The sequence below is a fragment of the Rhinopithecus roxellana genome, chromosome 14, assembly GCF_007565055.1.
Source record: "Rhinopithecus roxellana isolate Shanxi Qingling chromosome 14, ASM756505v1, whole genome shotgun sequence".
In the NCBI taxonomy this organism is placed as follows: Eukaryota; Metazoa; Chordata; class Mammalia; order Primates; family Cercopithecidae; genus Rhinopithecus; species Rhinopithecus roxellana.
In genome coordinates, this window is record NC_044562.1 from 113,410,675 (window position 1) to 113,416,848 (window position 6,174).

A 6,174-nucleotide genomic window follows, 5' to 3' on the forward strand; every position below is an offset into this window, starting at 1 on the left:
CTCCATAAAGCTGCTTTTTGTTGGAGCAGGTTTTCTATCATTAAAAGTGTTCATGCAAAATATATAGAAAATTACCTACAGAGGTTCATTAATAGGAAAACATTATTTGCTACTCAGAGGTTCAATGATAATATGGTTATATAAGGATAAAGGAAACAATTATGGAATTATAAAGGTTTCCAACAAAATGTCTGTGATTTAGTCTATGTAGATTGTCCTCAAAATATGTCTGACTAGAATTCCATAGCACCTAGGAGATCCCACTGTCTTCCCTGAAGCCCATATAGGACCCTAATTAAGTCAGTTACAAGATGACATAAGAAGAACTTTTATCCACTGTCATAGAAACTACGAGAATTAACATAACCAAGGAGACAAACAATGACAGATGTTTCAGCGATTTTAGATAGCTTGCTTTACTAATCCACTAACATACATCTCTATCAGAAATATAGCCAAGAAATAGCTAGAAGGATGCTCCTACTGAACACATTTCTGGAATAATAGTGCATCTTTTATGTTAATACCTTGATTTATGTGACCTTTTTTTCAATTGATGATGAAAAAAGAAGCATTCTGAAATTAAGTTCATCCTGTTTGTATTAGAACCTACTTCCTTGGGTATTTTTCTATTTTTTCTATGCATATTTACCAAGTACCTAGAGAATACAAAGATGAGTAAGACATTGCCCATTTTCATATGGAAACTAGAGGCCAATATGAAAAATACAATATCTACATTGACAAGTAACTGTAATACAAAAAGAAAAGTAGTAGGCAACATCTGCAATACTTTTTTTTTTCTTTTCTTTTTTTTTTTTATTATACTTTAAGTTCTAGGGTACATGTGCATAACGTGCAGGTTTGTTACATATGTATACTTATGCCATGTTGGTGTGCTGCACCCATCAACTCGTCAGCACCCATCAATTCATCATTTATATCATGTATAACTCCCCAATGCAATCCCTCCCTCCTCCCCCCTCCCCATGATAGGCCCCAGTGTGTGATGTTCCCCTTCCCAAGTCCAAGTGATCTCATTGTTCAGTTCCCACCTATGAGTGAGAACATGCAGTGTTTGGTTTTCTCTTCTTGTGATAGTTTGCTAAGAATGATGGTTTCCAGCTGTATCCATGTCCCTACAAAGGACGCAAACTCATCCTTTTTTATGGCTGCATAGTATTCCATGGTGTATATGTGCCACATTTTCTTAATCCAGTCTGTCACAGATGGACATTTGGGTTGATTCCAAGTCTTTGCTATTGTAAATAGTGCCACAATAAACATACGTGTGCATGTGTCTTTGTAGTAGAATAATTTATAATCCTTTGGGTATATACCCAGTAGTGGGATGGTTGGGTCATATGGTACATTTAGTTCTAGATCCTTGAGGAATTGCCATACTGTTTTCCATAATGGTTGAACTAGTTTACAATCCCACCAACAGTGTAAAAGTGTTCCTATTTCTCCACATCCTCTCCAACACCTGTTGTTTCCTGACTTCTTAATGATTGCCATTCTAAGTGGTGTGAGATGGTATCTCATTGTGGTTTTGATTTGCATTTCTCTGATGGTGAGTGATGATGAGCATTTTTTCATGTGTCTGTTGGCTGTATGAATGTCTTCTTTTGAGAAATGTCTGTTCATATCCTTTGCCCACTTTTTGATGGGGTTGTTTGTTTTTTTCTTGTATATTTGTTTGAGTTCTTTGTAGATTCTGGATATTAGCCCTTTGTCAGATGAGTAGGTTGCAAAAATTTTCTCCCATTCTGTAGGTGGCCTGTTCACTCTGATGGTAGTTTCTTTTGCTGTGCAGAAGCTCTTTAGTTTAATTAGATCCCATTTATCAATTTTGGCTTTTGCTGCCGTTGCTTTTGGTGTTATAGACATGAAGTCCTTGCCCATGCCTATGTCCTGAATGGTACTACCTAGATTTTCTTCTAGGGTTTTTATGGTATTAGGTCTAACATTTAAGTCTCTAATCCATCTTGAATTAATCTTCGTATAAGGGGTAAAGAAAGGATCCAGTTTCAGCTTTCTACTTATGGCTAGCCAATTTTCCCAGCACCATTTATTAAATAGGGAATCCTTTCCCCATTTCTTGTTTCTCTCAGGTTTGTCAAAGATCAGATGGCTGTAGATGTGTGGTATTATTTCTGAGGACTCTGTTCTGTTCCATTGGTCTATATCTCTGTTTTGGTACCAGTACCATGCTGTTTTGGTTACTGTAGCCTTGTAGTATAGTTTGAAGTCAGGTAGCGTGACGCCTCCAGCTTTGTCCTTTTGACTTAGGATTGTCTTGGCAATGCGGGCTCTTTTTTGGTTCCATATGAACTTTAAAGCAGTTTTTTCCAATTCTGTGAAGAAACTCATTGGTAGCTTGATGGGGATGGCATTGAATCTATAAATAACCTTGGGCAGTATGGCCATTTTCACGATACTGATTCTTCCTATCCATGAGCATGGTATGTTCTTCCATTTGTTTGTGTCCTCTTTGATTTCACTGAGCAGTGGTTTGTAGTTCTCCTTGAAGAGACACCTGCAATACTTAAAGTAACTATATCTCACTGTAATACAACTTGTAATGCAACATTATGACAAACATCACTTCCAATTTTATAATAAAGAGTTGTTTTGTATATACTTTAAGTACTAATGGATATTTTCTATAACTAGAAATCAGATACCATAGTCTGAAAAATGCTTTTTGTCTCAGAGATGTAAAAGCATCTGGGAGATGTAGTTTTGATGCTGAAAAATTGAATTTTTAGGATGGTCTGCTGGCTTAGAAGAAAATGTAAATGAGTATTTGAAAATGAGAACAATCGTTTGAAATTGGGATGAAATTATTCAGAAAATCAAGTATGCTATGGTACCTATAGTCATCAAAAATATAAAATAAAATGGTAAAATACTTCAAAGAAGATATTCGTATTCAAAGTACAAACATAATTTATTGAATGTCTAAAAGGTGCTTGGAGCTGTACTATATGCTTTCAGTTGCCTTCATAATAAATTAGCTTTCATAATTATGTGTGGGGTAGGTATTGTCATAAATGAAACCAAGAATTCAGAGAAAAGAGAAGTCAGATAACTTAAGAGGGCTAAATTTTGAAATTAATTTAGAGTGAAAATAGGCAAAGTTATGTAAAAGAAGAAATGGATTCCTGGATTTGGAGATATGATGACAACTTGAATAATTGGTTTACTTAAGCTAAATAATAAAGTCACATATTATACTGTCAGACTTCATTGATGAACTGTTTCTGAAGGAGGATAATCAAAATCCTTAGCCACAGCTCCGTCCTACTGAAAAAGCCTTCCTTAATATGGAGATCAGCACAAAGGATCACACCAGTACCTGCAATATTCCCTTTTTACTACATCCCTGCCAATATGTATTGTTTTTGGACTTTTCAATTGTGGCCATTCTTGCAGGAGTAAGGTGGTATCTCCCTGTGTCTTTGATTTGCATTTCCCTGATGATTAGTATGCTGAGCATTTTTTTTCATAGGTTTGTTAGCTGCTTATATATCTCCTTTTCAGAAATGTTCATTCATGTCTTTCGCTCACTGTTTGATGGGCTTTTTTTTTTTTTTTTTTTTTTTTTTTCTTGCTGATATGTTTGGGTTCCTTGTAGATTCTGGACTCTAGTCCCTTGTCAGATGCATGGTTTGTAAATATTTTCTCCTATTCTGTGGGTTGTCTGTTTACTCTGCTGATGCTTTATTTTGCTGTATGGAAGCCTTTTAGTTTAATCAGGTCCCATTTACTTTATCTTTGTTTCTATTGCATTTGCTTTTGGGGTCAGATATGGTTTGGCTGTGTCCCTACCTGTATTAGTCTGTTCTCACACTGCTATACATAACTACCTGAGACTGGCTAATTTATAAAGCAAAGAGGTTTAATTGACTCACAGATCTGCATGGCTGGCGAGGCCTGAGGAAACTTACAATCATGGCAGAAGGTGAAGGAGAAGCAAGGCAAGTCTTACATGGTGGTGGGAGTAGAGAGAGAGAGAAATGGGGGAAGCACCACACTTTTAAACCATCGTATCTCATGAGAATTCACTCATTATCCTAGAACAGCATGGGGGAAACCACTCCCATAATCCAATGACCTCCCACCAGGTCCCTCCCTCAACATGTGGGCATTACAATTCAAGATGAGATTTGGGTGGGGACATGGAGCCAAACCATAACACCACCCAAATCTCATGCTGAATTGTAAATTCCAATATTGGGGGAGAAACTCGGTAGGAGGTAATTGGATCATAGGGGCAGATTTTTCTCTTGCTGTTCTTATGATAATGAGTTCTCATGATATCTTGTTTAAAATACCTTCCCCCTTTTCTCTCTCTCTCCTGCTGCCATGTGAAGAGGTGCTTGCTTCCCGTTTGCCCTTCTGCCATGATTATAATTTCCTGAGGCTTCTCCAGCCATGCCACCTGTACAGCCCATGGAACTGTGAACCAATTAAACCTCTTTTCTTTTCTTTATAAGTTCCCCAGTCTCAGGTAGTTCTTTATAGGAGTGTGAGAACAGACTAATAGAAAAATTGGTACCACAGAAGTGGGGCATTGATATAAAGATACCTAAAAATGTGGAAGTGACTTTGGAACTGGGTAATGGCCAGAGGTTGGAACAGTTTGTAGGAATCAGAAGAAGACAGGAAGATGAGGAAAAGTTTGGAACTTCCTAGAGATTTGTTGAATGGTTGTGACCAAAATGCTGACAGTGATATGGACAGTGAAGTTCAGGCTGAGGTGGTCTCGAATGGAGATGAGGAACTTATTGGGAACTGGAGCAAAGGTCACTCTTGCTATGCTTTAGCAAAGAGAATGGTGGCATTGTGCCTCTGCTCTAGAGATATGTGAAACTTTGAACTTGAGAGAGATGATCCGGGGTATCTGGCAGAAGAAATTTCTAAGCAGCAAAGCATTCAAGAAGTGAACTGGCTGCTACTAAAAGCCTATATTCATTTGCATGAACAAAGAAATGACCAGAAACTGGAGCTTATATTTAAATGGGATGCAGAGTATAAGGTGTGGAAAATTTGCAGCTCAACCAATGTGTTAGAAAAGAAAAACCCAATTTTCTGAGGAAGAATTCAGGGCTGCAGAAATTTGCATAAGTAAAGAGGAGCCTAATATTAACAGCCAAGACAATGAGCAAAATACCTCTAGGGCATTTCAGAGACCTTTCTAACAGCCCTTACCATGACAGGCCCAGAGACCTAGGAGAGAAAAAATGGTTCTGTGGGCCAGGTCTAGGGCCCTGCTGCTCTGTGTAGCCTCAGAACATGGTGCTCTGTGTCCCAGTGACTTCAGCTCCAGCCATGGCTAAAAGGGACCAAGGTACAGCTTGGGCCATTGCTTCATAGGGTGTAAACCCCAAACCTTGGCAGCTTCCATGTGATGTTGGGCCTGTGGGTATGCAGAAGACAAGAGTTAAGGCTTGAGAGTTTCCACCTAGATTTCAGAGGATGCTTGGGAATGCCCAGATGTCCAGGCAGAAGTATGCTGACAGGGCATAGCTCTCATGGTAAACCTCTACTAGAGCAGTGTGGAGGGGAAATGTGTGGTTGGAGTCCCCATGCAGAGTCCCCACTGGCGCACTTCCTAGTGGAGCTGTAAGAAGAGGGCCACCATTCTCCAGACCCCAGAATTGTAGAAGCACCAACACCTTGTACCGTGAGCCTGAAAAAATGCAGGCACTCAATTCCAGCCCATGAAAGCAGCTGTGAGGGCTATATCCTGCAGAGTCATCAGGGTGGAGCTGTCCAAGGCCTTGGGAGCCCACTTCTTGCATCAGTGTGACCTGAATGTGATACATGGAGTCAAAGAAGTTATTTTGGAAATTTAAGACTTAATGACTGCCCTGATGGGTTTTGAACATGCATGGGGCCTGTAGCCCCTTTGTTTTGGCTGATTTCTCCCTCTTGTGACCGGTCTATTTACCTAATGTTTGTACCTCCATTGTATCTTGGAAGTATCTAACCTGTTTTTGATTTTACAGACTCATAGCTGGAAGGAACTTGCCTTGTCTCAGATGAGACTTTGGACTTGAACTTTTGAGTTAATGCTGGAATGAGTTAAGACTTTGGCATACTGTTGGGAAGGCATGATTGTATTCTGAATGTGAAAAACATGAGATTTGAGAGGGGACAGGGGCA